General features: G+C 55.0%; 1 protein-coding gene across 2 annotated transcripts in view; it reads left to right on the forward strand.

The window, feature by feature from the left end:
- The window catches only part of DPP6 (dipeptidyl peptidase like 6), an 831643-nt gene that overhangs the window by 717145 nt on the left and 89881 nt on the right, over positions 1 to 24617 (forward strand). The gene's annotated exons all lie outside the window — the stretch shown is intronic.

Consider the following 24617-nt stretch of genomic DNA (forward strand, 5'->3'; position numbering starts at 1 on the left):
TGCATTGCTTCTGGGGCCACTCCAGTGAGCAGATTCTTGACTGGGCTCTTTAATATTAACGGTCTCTGAAGTACCTGGTTAGGGCACTTTATTAGTCAGAAAACTGCCCCTGTAGTAGATCGAGGTGAATTTACGCACCCATCAGACATCATTCTGACTGGACTGATTGTTTTAAAATAAGTTACATGGCCATTTGTTCAATGGGGTTGGAATTGCGTTACTCTTCAAACCATCGATGTGTAGTTCTTTGGACTCAGTGCTGGTTATTTCTCTGATTTTCATGATGGGAAATCTTTGGTCAAACCAGGAAACCTCCATTAGTAGAAGCTTGTGAGTGGCTTTACAAGGCTGTCCCGCGAGGGTGGTGTAGCTGTGGTTAAGAGCGGGGTTTTTGCGGTGAAAAACCTTTGAACACTAGCTTCACCACTTAGAAGCTCCACGAACCTGGGTGAGTGTTTAACTCTTGGTGTCTCTATTTTTCTTGTGTGCAGAACAAGGGTAGCAGCAGTCTAGTGTCCCTAAGGTCACAAGAGAAATTAAGGAAGCTGATGCTTGGTATTCTCTCTCTCTCTTTCCGCCCCTGCCCTGCTCACACTCTGTCTCTCTCAAAATACATTAAGAAACTTTTAAAAAAATCACACCTCATGAGCACTTGTAGAAATTAAATACTTTAAAAAATTATATTCCACTGCATCTGTGACTTCTAAGGGTGGATATAGTGTGGAAGCAATGATGAAAATATCTAAAATGTAAGCAGCATCTGGAAAAGCTGCAGATCTATAAGACGCCATGTGGCGGAGCACTGGCTGAAGCCAACAGCAGTCATTCTGAGCAGTAAGTTTAATGCGCTCAGTGTTCAGTGTAACTAAAATGAGCATTTTTCCTGCCTGGCCCTAGTCTTCAGCCCCATAAAGTATTAATGACCCTGACTTGGATAGCATATAAATGTTACCAGTAGAGAAAAGCTATACCTGTTCACTACTCATTTAGCTGTGACATAGGTACGAATGAGGTTTGTTCTGTCTACACTGTTCTCATCTGTGAATGGACACCTTCAGGTTTCCGGGCTCCGGATGTTGGTCTGCAGCAGGGGATGAACATATCAGGCACGTGGGGGAGACTGAGATGGCCACTCTACATCCACTGGCTATCCGGGGCCTCCTTGCCCACCGGGCTGGTCTGAGCGCCTCCGTGCCCTTCAAATCCCATCCTACCTCCTTACCAGCATGTCTCCCACACACATGATTCTTCCCTGTCCCCATGGTACTGCCTCAGCTCCAAATTCAGACACAGGCATTCTAGAAACCGTCTGGAGGATGTCAGCTTCCCAAGGAAGCCAGCCGGTCCCCCCTCCTTCACAGTCATCGGGATTCAAACATCCCTGCGCAGATATAACAACCTGATCATCCAAGAGCCGCAGTAACTGTGAACCTCATTTTAATTATAAGTTACACTGTTTTTCCCCAAAGACGAAGGAAGTGGGGGTAACACTGGGGACGCTGGCGACCCTCTTACCTGAGCGGAAGGCTGCAGATCACACCTGCCCAGGTCTAGACCACCCGCTGGTCAATGCGAGTCGGGGTTACCCACTGAAGCAATAACAACAGGATTGTCTGACTTCCCCTGGGTGCTTCCTGCCTGCCATGCTGCGCGAAGAAACGCATCGAATCCCCGGTATGAAGCCCCGCAAAGCAAGCACTGCAGTAGCCTGCATCACAGCCACGGAAAGTTGGCCTTACCAACATGCAGTGACTCTTTTGTGGTCACACAGCCAGTAGGTGGCTCCAGACCCGAGCCCCCCACCCCCACCCCCACCCCAGCCACATGCCTCTTGCGGTACATTTTACATTCAAATTTATGCATATGCAAATAGACTTGAATCTCTGCTCGGCTTGTGAGCGACCGTCACCTTGGGGTCTGCTACCCGAGTCAGCCAGCAGCCCAGTGCACCTGGCTCAGTGCAAGGCCTTTCTCAGAGCACAGACTTACCAGCCCATCAGGCCTGAGTCTGAGTCCCCGCCCCCACTCTGCCCCTCAGCCTGAGACCGACTCAGGCGCCTTGAGTAAGTCACATATCCTTGTCCCTCCTTTGAAAAATAAGAGCTCAGATACTGTCCTCAAAGAATTGTGAATGCCAGGTAATGAATGTTTCCATGAAAGCAGAGGCAGAATAAGGTAGCACCGCGCCAAACAGCTGACACCTAATACATGTGATTATTTATTAGCCCGTGGCTGTGAACTGCTCCGTAATGATAAGCCTCCCGCCTGCCTGTCCACTGTCCGCGGCTGCTGGTGTCTCAGATGTGGGAAATCTCAGAGCCCGATGTGCCCGGCATAGAAGGTGTCTACCACAGAGAGAACAGAAGTATGTTTTACTAGAGAAGTCAGATCTGTACACCTCCAAGCACAGCGACCCTACTCGCTCCTCATCTTCCTCTTCTGGACTCTCTGTTCCCTGTATGAACATCCATTACCCTCCCGATCACCATGGTGACCAGTTTGGTGTACACTTTGGTGTTTAATTAATGTAATAAGTGACTACACCTGTTCCCTGGAACACAAGGTCTGCCATCTAAACATGTAGCAGACGGACAGTTCAGCGGCGGGACTGGGGAGTTACTTAGGTGATCTGGGAGTGTTCTTCTGATTATGCGGCCAAAGTCAAGGTGAGGCAGCAGTGCATGCTGAAAAAGGAACAGCTTCTAGAATGTCTGGATGGAGGCCTATGCCCTCTGGAATGGCCGCGAGGGGCCCGTGAGGCGAACACAGCGTCAGTGTGAGGGAACCTTCCCTTCCCTGCAGTTCTGTGCTAAGGCAGAGCCCGTGCCTCATGCCTGGCAGCTCGGCGCTCTGCTTCCCCAACTTAAGCTCCATCAGATGGGACAGGAAGGAGCCAGGAGAGGCCAGGTCAGTCTGTAAATAGCAAAACACACAAATGAAGAAAACCAAATACCACCTCTGTGATTCAAAACAGCATATACCCCATGATCACATGTGCCCCCTAGGTCAGGGTGGCAGTCGGGCGGGGGCCGACCCTGTTCTGCCTGGGGACGACCCCAGTGGGCACCTCCATTCACTGTTTGTTGTCCATAACTCGCCAGCAGGGCCCGGGGAGTACCATGCCGGCACCCTCAGAGTGGGGAGAGCCAGACAAGAGGGGAGAAGCAGGATTAAAGATTCCACATCTGAGCTGCACTCTGGCAAACAGCAGGCCTCAAATCTGGGCACCAGAGCAGATGAGGAATTAACTGCAAGGATGTTGGAACCTCTCAGACTCAAGGAGAAGGGTAGAGGGTCGGATCCAGAAAACAGCCAGAGATCAACGGTAGCAAAGGGGATCCCATGGGGCTGATCCAGTTAGAATGGACGCTGGGAGGTAGGGGACGTGGAAGGAGGGCAGTGGGGGGGGGGGGAGCCCTGCCAGCCAGAGCACACGTGATGTTAGTGAAGTGCTAAAAGTAGAAATGCCACATTCCTCACATCAGACCATCCATATACCAGGAAGTCAGGATATTCCCAGAAATAGCCAGGGTCTATAACTTTTTACTGTTGCAAACTCACCATCTTGCTACTTACAGCAAATAGCTGAGAGGAGTGATCAGAATCACTATCCTGCATGATTGCTGCCATGGGAAGGCTGATAAATATCATATGCCACCTTGCAAGTCAGCTCTGTTCCTCCTGGTGTCTTCATGGAGTCCGCGAATTAGTGCATGTGATTCCCATGAGCAGCTCTTGACTGCAAGGGAGCGACCAGGACCATCGGGGCCCATCGAAGCCTGGCCATCGTGTGGCACCGAAACAAGTTAGCTGAAAACCTTAGGTTCTCAGAGTCGGGAGCTAAGTCTTTGTTTGTAAAGGCAGCATAGGCTTTGTCAGCGTCGTAGAGAGATGACTGATGATTTTAATTCAACATGAAGAAGTGATCTGCTTGAACTTGTCCAATCGGAAGTAAGAGAAGTCAAAGGGGGTAACGTTCTCTCAAGACATGGGAAGAATTCCCGCTGGTCCTGAGAAATGTCTCTGACAATTCCCTAATCCTGAGAGATCTTGATAAATAATATATGAAGTTCAGTGCTTATATTTTTAAAGCTCTTTAATTATGCATCAATTGCAAGATTAAGATAAGCCCATCTCCATCTTTCTGTTACAGAGGCTTGATGAAATTTGAGTGTTTGTGGCTAAAATCCTTTGATGCCCTTGGGAGCTGCAACTCATTTTCATCTTTTGGGACTCTTACATCACTAGGACATTAGACGCTTTACCCTAGAATTGAGAATTTTGTTAACACAGTTCTGTGAAAGCTTGAAGGAAGACCTGTTGGGCTCCATGCCGTGTGTCCTTGGAACAGTTTGATTTGAGACTCAGACACGCCATCCAAGCTTTTGCATTTATCCATCCGACCTGCTTCCCCAACCTCTTTGGGCCTTAGTTTCTTTTCCCTGTTCTAAAAATATTGTTGGGATGAACCAGGTAATTCCAAACTCCCTTCCGTCACTAACGTTTGCATATTTAAATGTCAGTGCTATAAACACATAAGACAGCATAAACTCTGTATTGAAGCCAGATGACTTCACAATGAAATATTCACCTGCCCTCCCATGTACTTAGTGGGTGTGCTGGAGCAAAGGCCTCTAGTGACAAGCCATGGAGACAGAGTTCAGGTCACGTCTCCATCTCCTCCCTTCCCCTCTCCCACGCACAGGGCACTTGTACAGCAGGAAAAGCTCATCAGTTGATTTTGATACGACTTCTCCCTACCCTCTGGTGAAATTGTATGCTCTAAAGGAATCAGCTTGCTATTCTTTCTTTTATCCCTGCTTTCCTTTCTTTCTGTGAAATTTGCATGATTAGTGTAATTTTCCTCTTTTCTAAGAACTGCACTTGGGAAGGTGCAGGTAGGTGAAATGGCTGCTCAGCTTCTCCACAGTGGGGCAGTCTGAACTTGAAGTCACGGAGACCAGTTCTAGGACCAGTGAACAGAAGCATTGGACTCAAGGAGTCAGGTTTCAGGTTGATTCACATCCTTGCTCATCTTCCCAACCCTGGAAGAGGTGTCCTGGGAAGGTTAGGCAGAGGGAGGTCACCGCCATTGTGTTGGGTTGTCCTGAAGTGCTTCCTGCATTGGGCAGAGGTCAGACACACAGGCCTGATGTCTCCAATGACACCAGCTTGTGACTCTGAGCTCCAAGCACACCCCAGAGCCCGGGGGCCCAGAAGTCCTCAGCCTGGCTCAGGCTGGTGGGTCAGAGTACATTCCATGCAAGGCCAAGGATTGTGCATTCAATGGAAGGTGGGCACCAGAGCCTGAGAACTACTGGACGCTGGCTGTCCCCAAAGAGGATACGACCTTCCAGCTCTTCATGGAAAAAAAAAATCCATTCAGCGTGTTGTTCTTGTTACAGAAGCAAGGGCATCTGGCACTTGCTTTATTAAAAGAAAAACCAGACCCTGGCGTGGACACTAAGCCTGTAAAGTGTTGGAATTTTAAATAGACGTACCTGGGAAGGCAGGTACACAGCCAAGAGGTGGCCACGTCACTTCCCAGCGGAAGCACGTTCTGTCCAGCCCTCAGGATAAAAACCGCCTGACCCCTGAAGGTTCGGGATCAACTCTTTCTCTGCTCCACACTGTTGCTTTTTGGATTCTTTTATGTGTTCAGCTCAGACGGTCTTCATCGCACTCTGGCCTCCCCTTCTCCCCATCAGAGTTTCCATTAAAGGGCAGCTCTTCCCCAGCTCCAAGTGGGCACCCCTCCAATCCTTGTGCCCATGTCTCCAGATGGGTTTGAGGACTGTGAGGAATTTGCATGTCACCAAGTCCACTCCCTAAGGAAGATGCTCCAAGACTTAGTAATGGCGCAGGCACCCTTCATTTATTCAGGCAGGAGTTGCATGCCAAGCCTCTGCTACACGCCCAGCGTGGATCAGTCCCTATGAGAACACAGTGCCCAACAGGGCGCGGGCCTTTATAAAGTGGGAGGAGAGGAGGGAGGTACATGATTCAGACCCTCCCCTCATGGGGTCCACAGACGGCAGCCGCCTGGGAAGCTGGGACTCTCCTGTGAAGAAGCCTGTATTCGCATCACCGGGTGTGCGTTCATGCGTTTATCCGGCACCAGATCTCCACCCCCCGGGGTCCTCGTGGCAAACAAAGCTGCTTTATGATCCGGATCTTGCCTGCAAGATGTTTATGTAATGCAAGATGGTATTTAGTCAAATCTCAATTGTGTGATGCAAGTCTTCAGCACAATTTAGACACTTCTGGCAGAATAACGTATTCCGACTGAAGACTACAAAATGTGAAAATCAGAAAACCAAGCAGCTATTTAATGTATTCATTCAAGAGCTAATTCTTCAAACTTTTTCCCAAATGTCCTTCCTTCAAGAGATTACCGGTATGTAAGCAGCGCCAGTCTCTTTTCCCATTTCTGGCTTTTGCCAGATCCTGCAAGGTGTGACCTAGCATACGCTTGTCTCCCTGGGAGACTTACAGAGTAGCTGGGGGGAAGCCGGTGACGAGGACACTTGTGTCCGCCTCCCTACCCCATCACCTGAGGGTGACACGCACGGCAGACAGCCAGGGGTGCCCTGGGGCTCCCCCTTTCAGTTCTGATGGGTGGAGCTTTCCCTCCCACGGGCCAGGGCAGGGAAGGTGGGCCCCAGCCCAGCAGGGGGCTCTGTGGCTCCCCCTGGGGGCCAGCCATTCGGCACTCTTGGCCTCTGGCCTCTCCACCTCCCACTGCCAAAGGGTGCTGGGGATCCCAAGTGGCTCTGGAACTTAAGGACAGAGAGACAGACCACAGCACTTGGCATCTCCTTCCCAAAATACTCAGCATTCCAGAAATTCTCCATCACTCCTAAGGCAAATTAAGGTTTCCATTGACTCCTCAGGGAGCCGAAGGTGTCGTACTTTGATGGCCATGCACGTTACAAGAAAATAAAGCCAGAAATGAAAGAGAAGTCATCCTGGGGGTTATGGCTGGAAACTCTCAGAAGTACGGGTGGGAGCAGTGGTTTTCCTAGCAGCTGCGATCTGTGCGGTGGCTTTCCCAGCCCGGCCATGATGGGTCATCTCCGGAACGCTGGGCTGCAGGCTCTCTCTACAGGCCAGGGTTTTAGAGAATTATTTTTGCTTCATTGTAGCATTTAGCGGAGTCTGGAAGAATCATCACTAGGGGAAAGTAAAGCTGAAAGGGGACTTGAAAACCATGTAAAAGAGAGCTTTCGGGGTTCCAGGGAAATCGCCTTTGCAGCCTAATGGGTCTTTGTTGACTCCCGTTCACACGCTGCAGGAACAGAGAAAGGGACGGGTGTTTTCCGCCCTGAGATCTCCAAAGCAGACCGGCCCCTGGACGGAGGGCACGAGCCACAGAGGAGGCGGCAGCGTGTACGTGTGTGCACACGTGTGTGTGCGTGCATGTGCATGTGAGAGAGACAGAAAGAGAGACAAAGCTAGATCCTTGCTTAATTAAATACCTACTTTAGGGGCGCCTGTGGGGCTCAGTCGGTTAAGCGTCCGACTTCAGCTCAGACGATGATCTCACAGTCCGTGGGTTCCAGCCCCGCGTCGGGCTCTGTGCCGACGGCTCAGAGCCTGGAGCTGCTTCGGATTCTGTGTCTCCCTCCCTCTCTTGCCTGCTTGTGCTCTGTCTCCATCTCTCTCTCTCCAAAATAAATAAACATTTAAAAAAATTTTTTTAATACTTTAACAAAAGTGTGAGGACCTAGTTTACTCGCCCAGAATGTCACTGTCCCCTTCTGGCATCGCTGGGGCCTTCACGCACTGCCCTTCCTGCGGAGAATTAGGGACCCCTCCCGCCAGAGTGCGGTTCATCCACACGTGTGGGGCCCACGGCACCATCAAAGGCCTTGAGTGGCCCGTCGCACAGCCTCTTGAAATTGTCCTACTTAGAAGACTCCAGCCACAGAAAGAAGCATTTTGTTGTCTTCCCCTCCCCAGTATGAACAACAAGAGAGCATGAGAAGCCGCAGATTAGCAGCCAGTGATGGTATAATGAAAATCCGTGGGCCCATCCGGCCACAGAACAGAAAATCACACCCAGGCCTCAGTTCTTCCCGGAGGATGCGGGAGGGATGCTGCCCTCTGGTGGCCGTCCGGGCTCATGGGGCGCGTGGTCCAGGCGCCCGGGTTGCGGACAAACTGGAGATGATGAGGAGATGCTCACAGAGTGTACTACGCAAACCGCAGGGCGCTGATGAGGGAGGGAGGCTGTGAGCCTTGCAAGGTAAAAGCTCTGTTTGCCTCCTGGCTTGACGTTCACCGATTTCTTTTTTAACCCTTATTTAATTCTGCTCTCGGCACCTTGGATAAAATATTTAGTGGCAGAAAAAAAGGCAGCAGACGCAAGCAGGAATAAATAAGATTTTCTGTATTTAAAATAAGGCCATTTATTTCTGAATGCAGATCTATCAGCCGTGTTATTTATGTCTTTAGCAGTTTCCTGAGACCTAGATTCCTCGGGGGCGCTTTGGTTTTCTCCAGTACATACAGAAGTGGGGGTGCAGGGGCAGCCCCTTGTTAACAGTCTGAACCCACGGGGCCATGCCATTCGGGGATGACCCAAGCCCCGTCCCTCTGTCCACACTCTGCTCACATCTGTATCTTGCCTCATTCGAAGATGCCAAGCTGCAGTACCGATGTGACTCAGGCAGATGGCTTCTCCAGATTTCGAAGGCTGGGCTGCCAGACTGTGAGAAGCCTGACAGAGGAAGCCGGCTGCAGCTTTGTTCTCTGGTTGGCCGGCCCGGCAGCGTCGGGGAAAGAGCAATGGGCCCAGAATAGACATGCTAAGCCGGGCTCTGCCCCCATCCCGTGATTCTGGGTCACTGACTCAGCCTCCCCTCTGCCAGTCCTTGAAGCTGATGCTGAGTCAAGCTTCCCCGTGCTTCCCTTCAGCAAGCTGTCACCATCCCCAAGCCTCAACCTTCTCATCTGTAAAATGGGGGAGCCAACACAGTGGTACCTGTGGAAGGATCCCAGCATCCGGTCAGGAGTAGGACACATGTGGTGCCCAGTCAGGCTGCCGGCCGGCTGTGGATGTCGCTGTCCTGCAGCGTTTGTCAAGGGGGAGAAGGAAAACCATCTGGGGGAGGGGTGCGCCTGGGACACAGGTGAGTCAGAGTTTGTTCTACACGTCAGTGTCGTGGGAACATCCCGGAAGGCGTGGCTCCACCGTCCTCTCTTTGGGGAAGACGCTCCCCTCTGAGTCCCAGTGGCACAACTTAGAAAAATCACCAAGAGGGAGTCCACCCTAGGACCTGGGATCCCCAGGGAGCCCGAAGCCCCCAGTCCTTTGTCCCCACGGAAGGGAGAAAGGGGAGCGTCCCAGCCCGCGGTGAGACGGAGCCAGCCCGGCCCTGTTGGAGGCCCCTTAACAAAGCCCCTCCTCGTGAGATCCGCGGCTCCGCTGTGCCCCGCTCTCCGCAGAAGCCCCACTAGTAGGTGCTTCTCAGGCGTCTGGAAGTTTCTACCTGCAATTCTTTGATTCACAAAGTGATTGTAACAGCCAGGATGACTCAGGCCCCTTGCTCTGGGCCACACGTAGCCCCAGGCATTAGGAGAAACCAGAGCAGAGCCTTGGTTTGCTAGACGTTCGGCTTTTATAAGCTGGTCGGATTTTGGCGAAGGGACAATTTACCAGGACTGCCGCTCTTCACTAGCTTAGTCGGTTAAGTGTCCGACTTTCGCTTAGGTCATGATCTCGCGGTTCGTGGGTTCGAGCCCCGCGTCGGGCTCTGTGCTGACTGCCAGCTCAGAGCCTGGAGCCTGTTTCAGTCTGTGACTCCCTCTCTCTCTGACCCTCCCCTGCTCACACTGTCTCTCTCTCTCTCTCTCCTAGAAATAAATAAAAATACAAAAAAAAAAAGTTAAAGTTTTCTGCCAACTATTGCACAAAATCGAACAGAAGTTTCATACAGCTGATCCTATAAAACACAGCCAAAATACACGCTTTATCTTGGAAAGACACTCCTAAGAGGATGAGAAACAAGTCATCGGAGCTCTTCCCTGACTCAAGGGCCAGCTCCCCTGCGACGGGAATTGCGTGTCCTACCCCCGCTCAGCCCAGGGCCAGCGGGACCTCACACTGGCCGCTGCATTCACAGCTGATAAACCCATTAAAATCATATGAGATTATCTAGGGAGGGACAGGAAGTCCTCTCTGTGCAGAAAGAACACAGAGACATGGCGAGCAAGCTCAGAGTAATTGCCCCCTCGGCACCATCGTCTCCCTGGGCTGCCTGTCCACTGAGGGCAGACGCCCCCCCCGCCCCGCCTTCCTCTGCACTCTGGCCCCATCCCACTAGGTCCCCATGGGCATTCCAGGGCCATCTGCCTTATAGTCTGGATATTTTATCCCATAAATTCGACCAAAACTCATAGGCTCTTAGAATGTGGCAACGGCACAGAAGCGCAGCTGAGAGTCCAGGGACATTGGTGTCCTGCACCGAGAAAGGGTCTTGGAGTCTGGCGGCCTCGACTGCCTCCACCACTTACCGGTCGTCTGGGCCCCAGCGACTCAGTTCCGGGGCAGGAGCCGCAGCGTCCCCATCCACATAGCAGGAGTGGCGGCACCTGCCTGCGGCACGGGGTGACGATCATGACGGGCACAGCGCCGCATGTCACTGGTCCCTTCACAGCACTCAGCAGATTGAAGCTGTGAGCACTTGTCTGGTCACTGTTAGAAAACGCCGTACGTTAGTAAAAAATGGAAGAATTTCTCTTTTCTGACATTGAGGAAATGTCCCCGGGCCTGCTCAGAGCAAGCCTCCGTCTCTCCTTGTTAGGAACACCCTCCAGAAGGGGACACCGTGGTCCCCACAGCCTTGGGAATTTGGGGACAGGGCGTGATTATCAGCTGTGCTCTGGGCGTGTCTATTCAATGTCTGGGAAAATGAATAGTGAGAAGCAGACGGCCTCACAAACTCAGGTCTTATCGATATTAGCGGGGGTAACACCTTATCTAGGTGCCTTATTGGGTCATGGCACCCGCAGGGGCCAGTCTGTAGTCTTTCTAACTTATTGACTTATTATAGTAATGAGAACAAGTGGATGGAGGGTAGGAGCCCTCAGCTGACAGAGGTGTCTGTCCGGTTTACTTGGGTTCGGGGTGTTGTAGGAAGAGGAAGACCTGGAACCTTCCCAGGGAGGGAGGAGCCCACCTGGTGGAGGCCGTGGTGGTGCGGACCCACAGAAAGGGGCCGTGGGGGGCCCAGCTGCCCTATGTGGGGAGGCAGATTAAACAGAAAGGGGAGGGTTGCATCTCCTCCCCAACTTGACAGTGTTCCCTTCTGTCCCTGCCATGCTCGAGATGTAGAGGGCCTGGGAGCTCACGTCCTCAAATCCTCAGCACCACAAGGTCATGGGGATGTCTTGATAAACTCTCACGGGAACCCCGTGACCCCATGGTGCATCCTGCCGCGGGCGGTGCACGGGGAAGGGGAGAGCCCTGGGACCTTGATGCTTTGCAAGGACCTTTCTTGGTCTCCCTCAAACGTCTCACGACTTTGCATCCCGTGGGGGAGGGCAGTGCAGGAGGACCTAAGGGCTTGGTTAGGGGTGCCAGTCCCGTGGGGGAGGGCAGTGCAGGAGGACCTAAGGGCTTGGTTAGGGGTGCCAGTCAGGGCCTGGTGGGAGCGTACCCATTTCCCTGGCTCTCGCTGCAGCCGCGCCCACCAGGTTCCCTCCTGGCAGAGGGCGGGGTCCGTCGGAGCCGGTTTGCTTTCTTTCCGGACGGCCCCAGGCGTGAAATCAGTTTCGTGAAGTAGGGTGGTGTTGGAGAAGTTGCTGGAAGGGATGACAGAGGAGAGGAGAGAAAGTAGTCGAGACGCAGTAAGAAGGGGAATGTTTCAGGTCCGGGCGGGTGTGTGTGTAATGGCGGGTCGTGGTCCAGAACGGTGACGGCCGATGTCCCTGCCCATTACAGAGAAGGACATCGCCCGAGGGTAGGTGGCAAGAGGAAGCTGTCTGTTGGGAACAGCCTGTGGGGACGTGGTCAGGGTGAGGAGCTGTCCAACGGCGTGGTGAGCAGAAGCCACGTGTCCTAGGCGTCGAGGGGTCGGAGCCATGGGGAAGTGCAGTAGACGGCACTCCTTGGTCATCAGCGTCTCTAGCCAAAGCCTTAAGTTGGAGAGACCGCAGACGTAGGAAGAGGGAGGCTGTGCGAGCTCCCGGAAGGAAGATCCTCCCCCCACACCCCCTGCACACGGCTGCCGGGCCCGTCCCTGGGCGTGGGGCCCTCATACCAGCAGCATGGCCCAGCCGTGGGAGAACACCCACCAGAAGGGGCCGGCACATGCCTGGATCCAGCTGGGGCCCCTGGGCAGGAGTTTCTGGGTTCCAGCTTCTTGGAGTACGATCTAGATTGGGGGCAGGGGCTGGCTTTGGCTCTCGTGCTTCCATCAACTCCTTCCCTGTGGGGGGAGGCAGTCGTGGGGCAGGGCAGGGCCATTCAGAGCCCGGAGCATGGGGGTTGTGGGGGCAAGTACTCCCTTCTGGAAGGGAGACTGATTCACGGGCTACTGGGCAGCTGGAGTGAGCACAGGGGTGGAGAATGGGCGCGTGCACCGTGTGGGCAGGGGTGCTGTGGGATCACCTGCTGGAAGTCTCCCGCGTGAGGCCACTGCTCTGCTCTCAGCCCCCGCGGGCTGGGGGCGGCGCCTTGCTCCTGGACCGGCCACCTGTCACCCTGTAAACAGCATGGCCGGTCCCGCCCCCACCCGGGCTCCTGGGCTGTGACCTCGAGCTCAGGGTGCGGCTGCGGAAGTCAGAAGGCAGACTCTTGTCCTTGAACAGTAGAATCAAGAGGAATTAGTAATCTGCTGTTGTTGGGCACAGAAGCAGTTCTGTTTATAATTTACAGTTAATTAACCTTCCTCTTTTAAAAAAGCAGAAATTTGAGACCTAATTTTCTGTCTCATACACGTTGTTTCTGATACCCATTATTTTAAAAATATGTTTTCACTGATATTAAGGAATAATTATGCAGACTATCTCAGACTGATTAAGGGGACTATCCTCTGTTAGGGTTTTCTTTGAAAATATGTATTATAATGAGCTTTTCTGCAGTGCATCATAAGAGGAAATATTATTCTCATCACACAACTTTAAAGCGAAAGCCAGCGTATAACAGGAATGTCACATATGATTTCAAAGCTGTAATTCTGCTTTGTGGTGAAAAATTCTAACTTTCAGACGAGGACAAGAGAAAGTCAGCACTTTGGGAAAAAAAAACTTCATAAACACAAACTGTGGTAAGTCTCAGTTGGTAGCGAAGTCACTATCCAATTAAAATTCCAATTTCAGAATCTCAATCATTTTTAACTTTCTTGTGAATATTAACAGGGCACTCAGCTTTGGCACAACACCAAGAAGAAAACTATAACTGTCCAAGGAAATTAAAAATCATGATAAGGTTGGTAATATATTTTACCTAAGACACTAAACCAATCACTGTATAGATTATTAAATTAATATCAAAGTCAGAGTATGATGGCAGAATATTCTCTACTATTAAATTGAGCACATTTCAGGGGCTGAGTATAAAACAGTGTTTGGCCCCAGGCGCAGGTGACACCAGCCACGGCCACGTTCATCCCGTTTTGGGGAGAGTGAAACCCGGGGAGCGGGGGTCAGGGAGTGGGGCGGAGCGGGAAGACCCCGTAGACAGACGTGGTCGTGTTCAGTGTTTTCCACCCACTCCCTCTTTCACTTGCGAGCTCCGGGGTTGGAGCAGATTATTTCCCCTTCAATTTCCTCAAGGGCAAAAACGAAGGTAACCGGCACACGCCTGAGGTGGTTGCCTTGAGGGTTAAATGAGCACTTAGTGCATCAGGCACGCGCGCTCTGCCCGGGAGGTTTGGCGGGAAGGAGAGGTTGGGCGGAGGGGTCACGGTCACTCACGTGCTTCCCGAGCCAGGCATGGCCGACCTTGTCTTCCCTTCTGCCTCGACCCCGCCCTGCCTCCCCCTGTGTTGAGCCTCACACCGTCGTTTTTATCAGGAAGCCAGGGGCCCGGGCGGCCGTGCGTGCGTCCAGGCCGTGTGGTCACGGAGGAAATCCCGTCTCTGCAGATGCTTTACAAAGCGCGCAGTGGAAACCCCGACGACCTTCCTGCCCCGGTTTTCGGGCGTGCCCCCCGCAGATTGTCCCCACGAGGCCGCGATGACTCACGGGGACCCTGCAGGGAAGTGCGGCCGCTGCTCTCTCAGCCTTCAGTCACCAGGACCGGCGAGGGTCCCCGTCTCCACCCGGTCCTGCCACCAGGCGCCCGGGCTCTGCAGGCGCGAGGCCGGCTCCCTCCACCGCCTCATCAACCTGCTCCGGGGCTCATTTTCCGTTTGGGCTTCTTCCGTCCCCACGATGACAGGCGCCGTACGGCCCTCCCGGGGCACAGACACCGGTGTACTGATGCGTAACGATAATACAGCAGCCCAGGGAGGTAGGGACTGCTTTCGCCCCGTTTACAGATGAGGAAACTGAGGCATCTCCTACCTAGGGTCACACGGCGGGCGAGTGCTGGGCCGGAATTCGGATCCCCCAAGTCCCGCTGCAGAGTCCGCCCTCCTGAGCACCGCACACCCCCCTCGTAGCAAGGACGGGACCCTCCGGAATCAGGCGCCAGCCCCCCTCAGCCCCTTTCCAGAGGGCCCTCGACGCTGCCTCTCGTGCCCTTCCTGTCACCGTGTGACCCTGGGTGTGTCACAGGTGCTGCTCGTGGACACTCAGGGGAGAACGGAAGGGGTGAGGCCTGCCCCCGTGTCAGTCCCGGGACGCGGCCCCCTCCTCCCCTTTGGGTGTGGGCGCTGCAGGGATTTGCGGGCGCCTGCAGAAGCGCCTTCCCAACGCCCCCTGCGCCGCTCACGCACGATCCCCCTTCTCTCCTGCAGCCCCCGTCCCTTCCTGCTGAGGGTCTTACGTGATTTCTAAACGTACACAGTCATTTTGAAGTAGGAGCCCCTTGTTCAGGCGCCGCCTGCGCTCAGGCCGTGGGAGGGCACCTTTGCTCGGCTCTGTCCTTCCGGATCCGTGGTGGGATCCTCTCGCAGAAGCCAGTGGTCCTTTGTGTCCCCAGAGCATGCGTCGTGGCGCCTGGAGAGCGGTGGTCGGCGCGGTCGCTGGGGTGGGAATCCTGGGCACGCGACGCGGGTACTGACACCGAGAAGGGCTGGGATTGCCCAGGACGGTCGTTCGGGGCTGCAGAGTTCACCGGAGGCCGCATGTCATCTGACGTTGGCCTTCACTGTGAGGGAGGGCGGCGTGCAGATCGGAGCGGCCCGGGACCAGTGACTGAGCATCCCCTGAAGAAGCACCGCACTCTTCTCGGCCTCGAGCTCCCTCCCAGGCAGCACCCCGGAGGCCAGGCTTACCTTCAGGCTCTGAAGCCGCAGCATTTTCTAGGAAATGCAGCCTCCACGAACCTCTGCCTATAGTTGGTGGTTACTTTTTTTTCTTTGTTTCTTTTTGAGGGAGAGAGACGGCGTGAGCAGGGGAGGGGCAGAGAGAGAGGGACACACAGAGGCTGAAGCAGCTCCAGGCTCCGAGCCGTCAGCACAGAGCCCGACACAGGGCTCGAACTCACAAACCGCGAGATCATGACCTGAGCTGAGGTTGGACGTTTGTTAACCGACTGAGCCACCCAGGGGCCCCAGAAGTTACTTCCTCAAGAAGGCATCCTGCCTGCTGACAGGCCTTCTAGAATCTGCTCAAAGGAAGCTCAGTAGACATCTAAGTCAGGGCCCCAAGAGTCAGGTGGGAAACAGGCCATGGAGCCGTGTCAGCAAGTCCGCGAATCCGTGGCCACGCTTGCTTTTGCGCAGAACCAAATACATGGTACGTCGCGGTACATTTAAATATCTGTCCATTATGTCACATGCTCTTGCGATGAATGAAATACCAATTACTTTCCCAAATCTGTTGAGTGTCTCGGACTAAGTTCCTACCTGAGAGCTGCCTTGTATTTCTGTGAGGGGGGCCTCACCCGTAGGAAGGGAAGCCCATGCTCTCGTTTCACCATCGAGGAAGAGCCCGGAGGGCGGGTCAGAGGCAGAGTCCCTCCCCCGTGGTGCACGGCCACTGGAATTCGCAGGTGGAAACCAGGTGACACGATTTTTCTGTGGCTTTTGCTCCAGAAGTCAGTCTTTTCTCTGCTGGGACAGACGGCGAGCTCGTGGGCCTGGGACTCCGGCCCCGCCTGCTCTCCGAGTCGCAGGGCTCTCCTCCGCGGAAAGCGCGCACTCCACATCAGTGCTTCCCCACAGGAGGCCACGGGAGCCAAGGGCTGACCCCAGGGCCCAGCCACGGGACCCAGTCGGAGCCGAGAGACCACATATCTCAGCGGCCTTCCCCTCCCGCAGCCTCACAAAGCCCACCTCTCAGCGGGGTCTGCAGCCTTCCTCCCGGCCGAGACCCAAGCTAGCAACCCCCACCCCAGGAATCGAGCAGAGTGAACGCCGACAGCCTTGTTCCAGAGTGTTCCGGAGGACAGGTACGCAGACCTCGCCCGTGTCCTCTGACTCACTGTGAGGCCTCGAGAAGCTCCTCCAGGTGTCCACCCAAAGCACGTGTTCTCCGCCGTCTTCACTGCAGCATTCGTGTACCCCCTGAGTCAAAGAGTGGCCGGCCGGCCCGACACACGAGTCCGTGGACGAATGAATGAGAAGGGAGGTTCCCTGGGACACAGGCACCTGCCCGGTGTGGTGCAAGTAAGTGGAAGGCTTTAGGCGTCAGTTCTGGAAGGTCCCTCAAGCTCCCCTGGTAAAAATGAAGGGAGGAGAGTGGGGGAAATGCCCAGGAAGAAGGCCCCGTAGGAACAACCCGCCGCGCTGGCCCAGGTTCCTCCTCCTGACCCTCTTTCTGTTCACGTCTCTTAACTAAAGGTGATCTCAGTGATCCAGAGAAATGCCTGAAACTACGACTTGTGTAAATTGGGCGGAGCTGCCGCAGCTGCCTCTCTGTCCCACGGCTGGTGCTGGCTGCCGGCTGAGACCAGAACACGGCACACGGCGGCTCCACTTGGCCTCTGCTTCCCCACAGCAGGAAGTCATCACGGTGTCAAGGGGGAGCCTCCCGAGCGAGAGGGGGTCAGGGAGGAGCCACACCGCCTCTGTGACCCGGCCTTAGTAGTTACACAGCGTCGTTTCCATCAAATTCTGGTGGTTGGGGCTGCTGCACAGGGCTGCTCGGACACAAGGGGAAGACACAGACCCTGCCTCTCCACGAGGGGTGTAGAGTCCTGGAAAAGCACGTGGGACCAGAAGTAGCACCTGGCCCAGTTTTGGAAAACATAGTCTGCCATACTCAGCAAGCTGTCAAGCTCAGGAGAGTAACTTATACTAGAGGATGAATGACTTCCCAGGAATGAAAGAGCATAAATAACCCAAAATAATGTCAAAAGGTTTTTATGAGTCCCATTTCGGAAGACGCTCCTGATGTCGTTTGTCTCCTCCAGTTAGGTGTGAACCCTGAGACCTTCCCCGCATCAGTGCCCCCAGGTAGTTAGATTTGTGGGCCAGGCGTGGATTGTGCCCCACACGCTTTACTGGAGCCTCAGGCTTGGCTCAGCAGACCGAGGGTTAGGAAGGGCTCCTGCGACGGCCCCGCCCCCTCTGCAGCCAGTATACATTCAGGAATATCTTTTCTGCCTTTGGAGGCAGATGTAACTTCACCTCGTCTTTTGAGGCCAACGCCACGGCCCCCCGAAGACCGGTCCTGACGGAGCAGCCCGGTAGCGGGAGGTTCCGGTGTGGCCGCCTGACCCAGCGGGAGCTGGAGCATCAAACACGGAAGTAACTCAAGTGCAAACGTGGCAGATGGTGGATTTGGGAGCGAGAGACGGGGACTCAGCCTCGCCAGCCGGGCACCGCAGCTGTGAGCTCTGGCTGTTTGCAGATGCCACCCCCCATGCCCTCCGCACCCCGAGCTGCCCAGGGGGACGGGACGCGGAGATGCAGATTCAAGGATCCTGTCCGAGTGCTCTGATAAGACTGGAGCCTGGCCTCCCTCGCCTCGCCTTGCCTCGCCTCCCCAGGAAAATGAGACCTCGGGCGCCCATTCTGCAGGAGGCTCTCCACCCCCTGCCCGGCACGTCTGCATGTCCCTCGTCCACCCGGGGATCTCCTAACCAGTCCTGGGTCCCCGGCGGCCCGTCTGCCTGGAGACGACCTGGGTGCAGCGGTCAGGGGGCACCAAGCACGCTTCCGTTCCACACAGCCCTCCACCCCACGCCCTTCCAGGTCCGCGTGACCTCCCCCAGCCCCTTACCTGACGTTGGCCTCTGGCTCAGCCGCCTCCCCCGGGACCGCAGATCGGGCCTCAGCTCTGGGCTGGAAGTGCCTCTTCCTCGTTGAAGAGCTGTGAGCACGCAGATGTGGGCATGTCGTTTCCTGGGCGTGGGCCCTTTGCGGAGGCCGACCTGGCCCTCCCGCCCCCACAGCTCTGACCCGGGGGGCTTGCGGCAGGAGCTCCGGCTCCATGAGGCCCTCACGAGGTCTCTGACCTCCCACGGGCATGCGCAGTCCACACCCGCTAGGCTGTGTGTCACCTGCATGGTCTGCCCCCCCCCCCACCAGGACCGGGGAGGGTGGGGAGGGGGGAGCGGGGAGGTCGTGGTGCTCATGCCCTTGCCCTTTCCGGAAGGCAGGACCTGGACGCAGCTCACACCTTCCCTGAGAGCCTGCAGGCAGGACTCCACCTCAGAGAGGCCAGGGGTGTCTTCATTCTAGAAGGCTCTGAGCCTGGCTCTCTGTCATTGGTTCTTGTCCTGAACGAAGAGTGGGGTGTGGATGCCGGGGAACGGACGGCACTGCACCCCACAGGAGGCGTCCCCACTTTCCTCCAACAAGAAGGAGACCTGTGTTTCCAGCCCCGCGGGTTCAGTCCAGGCGCGGATCGCGAGCACAGGGACTGCTAGTTGAGCTGCTATTTCGCTCCCTATGGTCTATGCTTGTGTATTTCATCCCCACCACACGCCCGCGGGTTCGTATGAGCTGAGCACTCAGCCTTTGTTCAGGAACATTCGCTTCTCTCCACCTCCATTTCCCCAGCCCAGGGGGGGGGGGGCTTCCTACGGGATGGCCATGGCGTCCGAGAACGGTGGAGGTGAGCAGTTGACCACATTGAATTCTGCCGCTGAAAGGTGTCGGGGACACACTCCCTGAGTTGAGCACTAGGCCCGGGAAGGGCTGTTGGGTTTCTCTGCCCCACTGTGAGCGGGGGCCTCAGTGACCTGGACACTGAGAGGGATCCAGGGCCCGAGGGGAGCTGGCTGAGAAGGGGACCAGCAGAAACACATGCAGCTGTGAGCACCGAGCCTGGCTCGCGGTCGTGCTTAAGAAGTGGCGGTCCCGGTGGTGGCTGCCACGGTTCCTGAGCCCGCATCCTGGCCGAGGCCGTGCCGGGGGGGGGGGGAGGCGGAGAGGGGGGCCCTGGAGCAAGCCTGCCGAGTCCGGGGGCCGGGCCAGACCGCGGCTGCTCTCTGCAGGTGACGGAGTCTGCGCAACCATTTCCCTCAACGTGAGGCTGCGGGAGGGTCGGGGGAGCTGTGTGTGTACAGCACCTGCTGCGCTGTCTGGCGCATATCAAGGACATGCTAGGTATTTGTTAAACACGAAAGTATGTTCTTATATCTGACGTGCAGGAAAGCTCCCATTTGCAAGTGCCCGGCATGTTGGGCAGAGGCAGAGACAGGCCAAGCCCATCAGCCCATTAGAGGCTGGAGGCATCAGAGGCAGGGGGTGTGCATGTGGGGGGGGGGGGGCCTGGGGACGCGGGGGCACTGGGTCCCACCCACTTGCTGTTAGGGCAGGGGCCTCGGTATGTTCTCCCCATGCTGGGCAGGTCGGACAGAAGTCCGGCCCCTGAGCTTCAGGGAAGAATTTGGCAGACTCTGAGCTCCTGACTCAGGCATGTACTTCCCGCCAGTGTGGAGCTGGCTACCCGTGTAGGCACATCGGTCATAACCACAAGCCACCTGCGGCCGCCACAACCTGGATGGCTTTCATCAAACAGCAGAAATGTGCTATTGGGATTCCACAGGCTGGAAGTGTCAGATCAAGGGGTCATAGGGCTGCCCTTCCTCTGAGGCTCTGACGAGAACCCTGGCTTCTCCCTCCCAGCTCCTGGCGGCTGCAAGCCCTCGGCGTCCCGTGGCTGGTGGGCACGTCCCCCCAGCCTCTGGCTCTGCCTTCCCACAATGTCCCCACCTGTCTCTGTGTCTCTTTTCCTGAGTCACACTGGTTGGGGGCCCACCCTCCTCCAGGATGACCTCATCTTGATTCCACCTGCAATGACCTTCCAAACAAGGTCACGTTCCTGGGCACCAGGGATTAGGACACAGCATATCACTTTGTATCATAAGTGAGGGGGACACAAGTGAACCCACCGCACACCTTGAGGAGGAACCTATCATCTTCTGTTCAGGATGCTAACTCGCCCAAATAATTTGGAAGCACATGTCATGTGTACTGACAGAGCCCATGTCTGCAGTTCCAAACTACAGCGCCGATCGGAGCAGATATAGCATATTTCTCAAATTAGTCATTCTTTTTCTTTTTAATGTTTATTTGTTTATTTTGAGAGAGAGTGTGTGTGTGTGTGCACAGGAAGGAGAGAGAGAGAGAGAGAGAGAGAGAGAGAGAGAATCCCAAGCAGGCTCCTGATCAGCAGCACAGAGCCCAGCGCGGGTCTTGATCCCACAAATCTTGAGATCGTGACCTGAGCCAAACCAGGAGGCAGACGCTTAACCAACTGAGCCACCCAGACGCCACTCAGATGAGTCCTTCTTCACCCAAAGTGTACGTCAGAGCCACCCCTTGAGATTTTGGGGAGAAGGTCCTTGAGCCCTCCTAATCATCCTGTGTGGAGTGAGCCTGGCGTCTGTCCTGAAGGGCGCACACATTCCCACGTGCTTCCCAGAGAATCGCCCCCAGTGAGGCCAGGCTACCATCATGGAAGAGTGTGGGCGTCACTCCTCTCCCGCGTCTGTCACACCCTCGGGCGTGCGTGAGGATGCCTCCTGTTTGTTGGATTGGCCTTTCTCACCTTGAGCCCAGAGAGAGGTTGTCCTGGATAAGCCCTCACCAGGGCTTGTCATGAGTAAATAACATTCAGATAGTGGAGGTGGCTTCTTTGAGATACGGTGAGAAGAAATGAGGAAAATTGGCCCAGATCCCACCACGAACTAAGCACATGGATGGCGCTTTCTGCCACTTGAGTCGTGACTAGTTAATAGCCCCCAAAGTGTTCCTCTTGTAAGATTCCACAGTGGTGCCCGGACGGGACAGGCGAGGTGAAGGCACAGTAGGGCGTCCAGCCTCGCACCTCGCTCGCGCTTACTTGCTCAGAAAGGCAGGCTGCTTGTTTTGTTCCAAGCTGAGGACTCATGCAGTTCATTTAGTTGATGAAATCGGGGTGGGATTTTTTCTGCAGAACTCTGTTCCTAAGCTACATTTAGTTCATGGCACTTAAGCCAACCGCCTCGTTAAGTGGAGATCATGAAGAAAGCGTCTGCAGAATAAGGAGGTTCATAATTAACACCAAAAAATGCCAGCACTTTCTCTGCGTGGTCCTCCTCCCCTTAGTTTCTTGTACTTAATTATCTCTTTATTGAGCAGCTAGCACAGAGAGAAACATAAGCACCAAGGAGCGCTGTGTTAAAGGGCTGGGGAAAGCAAGCCACGGCTCCCCTGGTTTGGTACGGCCCAGCCTGCGCGCGGCAGAATCTCTTACCATTTGCCGTCGTCTCGCTGTGAAATAGAATCGAAGGGAACAACATTGGCCAGATGTTTGTCGTCCCGGATCTATATGGTCTTATGATCTCTGACTTCCCTTCCACCCAGCGCAAGCGAGGGTCTGAAGTGACCCTTTCATTTATTTATTTATTTATTTTGCATCTAAATTGCACGGTGCATTGAGCTTAGTGAAAACACGGGGGCATTTACTGATGGAATTGATAGAAACCAATTACTCTCTGCCCGAAGCCCGGCCCGGCCTTCACCCCTATTCATTCTATCTCCTGAGGACAAATCTAGAAGCAGCTTGCGCACAAAGACGGGTGGACATGGGAAGCTGGTTGTCCCTCGCTCCCCTGGCCACCCCCCCCAGCCAAGCAGGTGGGCCCATCCAACATGCATGCGGGGAGGCCACCGTGCATAAGGTCATCCCTCTCGTTTTAGGGGATGGCCCTGGGTCCAAAGAGAAGAGGCAGACCAGCCATCTTCACAGGGGTGGCGGTGGCTTGTCGTCATCAGAAGTTTCTCCATTTACGAAGCCTTCGTTAGCCAGCCGTTTTCCCGTGGGGATTAGCCTGAATTGGCCATGAATCCACGGCTGAGAAAACCACCGCCAGGGCCCTCTCTGCCGATTTCAGGGGAGACCCTGCCTCCTTACCCTTGCCCCTTGAATTCCGCTCACTCGTTGTGATTCCACTCGCCTTGATTGGCCGCCCCCTCCCCAGCCCTGCAGCGCAGAAGTGATTGAGCAGAATCGCCTGCAAATTGCATTGCAAATGGTGCCTATTTTTTTCCGGCAGACCATCTGCTGGAGTCTATTACTCACCATTCCACGGAGCCAACCAGAGAAGCCAGGTGGCTCTGTGTACAGTCACTTCTGAATCACCTCATTCCACACTCACACCTGAAAGTCACTTTGCTGGCTGCTGAAGACGCTGGAAAATTCCAGGCTCTGGAGAGGCAGTCTTCTTTTTTTTTTTTTTTTTAACCTCAGGAGACCTTTGGGCTTCTGTGGGCTCTGGAAAAGCTTCTGAACCCACTCGCGGGACACCCCAAGATGGCAGGTGGGTGGTGGGTGGGGTGGCTGCCGTGCCCCCGGTGGACAGAGGCTAGGCTGGATCCGGGGGCTGGGCTCTTCCTCTGTTGTCCGCTCAGACCCGGGGTGCACTGGGGGGCCGGAGCGCTGGGTCTTGCTTGAGACTCTACCATCCGGTGAGCAGCCAAGTAGGAGGCCTGTGTTGCATTGAGGGGGGTCTCGATGAGCTGCTGGCCGCTGGAGGGCAGCTCCTGGAAGGCAAGGAGGGTCACTTATAAGGAGGATGTCATTCGCTGCTGCCAGTGTCACAGACATGGGGGCTCCTCCCCCGAGAGACCAGGTCAGTGAGTCCCAGGCAGCCCCCACGCCGGGACCGGGGGTGTGCAGCCGCCCCCGTCGCAGGCCTGGACTCCACAGCTGGAGGCAGCAGGGCCCCAGGACGTGGCCTGAGCCCTCGTGTGCAACCTGTGGCCGTCCGATTCCCGAGGCGCTTCCTCTCCAACCTGCCCATCACCCGGGCTGGTCCAGCTCCCTCATCTCCTCCGCGTCTTCTTCCCCCTGTGATCCTCTCCTTCTGCGGCCGGTTGTCCCTGACTTTATCCCAACGTATGCTGCCCCGTGTTGTGTGCGCCCGTTTTCTCAGCGTGATCTCAGCATCCTCATCGCCTTTCCGTCATACGGGCACGTGGAGCTGGGAGACGGTACACCCCTGGTGATAGCCGGCTCAGTGGGACTCGCATTCTGCGATTGCAGAATTATTTTGATCTTTTTTTTTAATTCTTGAGAGAGAGAGAGAGTAAGTGAGCCGGTGAGCAGGGAAGAGGCAGGGAGAGGGAGAGAGGATCCCAAGCAGGCTCCACGCTGTCAGTGCGGAGCCCAACGTGCGGCTGGAACTCACCAACCGTGAGATCGTGACCTGAGCCAAAGTCGAGGGTCGGACGCTTAACTAAGTGAGGGGCACCCAGGCGCCCCTCCTGATCATTGCTTTAAAAACAGATCTGGAGGGAATTCGTTTATGATGCATATGGATCGTGTACAAGAAACAATCCCTCGACCTCGAAGCTGTTTAGCAGCGAGATCGTCCCTGCACCCTGACTTGGTACACTTGGCGAGTGTTGAAGCAGGATAGAATTGCTCCTTCTGGAACAGATCACAGAGCCCACAAAACTCACCCATAGGTAACAACTCTGATTAGCCAAGACACTTGGCTGCGATCACACACAGTGATGGACATTTCTGGGGGAAACCTATGAGAATTATCATCTGCATTCCGCCCCGTTGGATTTGGGGCCATTTTGTTTTGCTGCCTCAGGAAGTGAAATCCATTGTTCCTTTAAGGCTGAGGAGTGTGCTGACCCTTAAACACATTCTCCTTCCACCCGGCTGTTCAGGAGGGAGTATGTGCTTGGGCACGAATCCCCAGGCCGTTCCTGCAGCTGATCTGAGATTTTCCGGGATGTAACCTCCAACACGGCTCCCTTTCTCACTCGGTTCTGCCTTGACGTGCCCTGCTTCTGTGTGGATTGGTTTCCTGTAGCTTTGCTTTTCTAAAGCACCTTAAAATAATAACCCACAATGGCGCAGTAATTCAGTTCAGAAAGCACTTGTTGGGCTCATCGTGTCCAAATTTGTGCAGAGAGAGAGAGAGAGGGGCTCTCCAGACAATGAGCCTCTGTTCAGTTGGACCTTGATTTGGGGGGCTTCATTGTGCTGGGGTTTGGCGGTCAGCGCCAGGCATTTCTTGAGCCCCGGTGGAAGGTAGGCATATCCAGGGCACATGAAGACCACTCGAAGGCTGTAGAAGGTCAGTGTCCCAGGGGGAGTCGTGATTT

The sequence above is a fragment of the Hyaena hyaena genome, unplaced genomic scaffold, assembly GCF_003009895.1.
Source record: "Hyaena hyaena isolate Hyena2069 unplaced genomic scaffold, ASM300989v1 scaffold_50, whole genome shotgun sequence".
NCBI lineage: Eukaryota > Metazoa > Chordata > Mammalia > Carnivora > Hyaenidae > Hyaena > Hyaena hyaena.